We start from the raw sequence: 533 nt of genomic DNA, 5'->3' as shown, positions 1-533 counted from the left end.
CATGAAGATAAGTGACAAGTGTTGTTCTGGAACACGAGCAGCGGGAGGAGGGCAGGACTAACACTACACTTAGCCGCCTCTAAAGATCAAAAAGTTGCATTTTGTAGCTGTGAAGTCTTACATCACCGACATTGTAAACAACCCAAAGAGGACAGAGGGAGGACTCCGATGAGAGAGCGAGAAGAGATGAAAGATGATGAAGACGTCGCAGACAAGCAGCGGCGACGTGTGTAGCAGAGATCCCAATAAACCAAAAGACAGCTCAGTCGGAGGCTTTAAATCCATTGAAGCGCTGCTCTCGACATATTCTGTCACACTCGTCCTGTCCTGCTTGATGTGTGTGTGTGTGTGTGTGTGTGTGTATGTGTGAAGCAGTGAGACTTTGTTTTGTGACTAAGCACAGAGTCTTTGTTGAGCTGAGGGCCTGTGCAGATTACCTGACCTGTTCTGCTGTCAGCTGAGTCACTTCTTTACTGCAAAGACAAGCACAGGCAGCCAGCAGAGAGAGAGAGAGAGAGAGAGAGAGAGAGAGA

This window comes from Etheostoma spectabile, unplaced genomic scaffold (assembly GCF_008692095.1).
Source record: "Etheostoma spectabile isolate EspeVRDwgs_2016 unplaced genomic scaffold, UIUC_Espe_1.0 scaffold172, whole genome shotgun sequence".
NCBI lineage: Eukaryota > Metazoa > Chordata > Actinopteri > Perciformes > Percidae > Etheostoma > Etheostoma spectabile.
Note: the sequence above shows the minus strand (reverse complement) of the source record.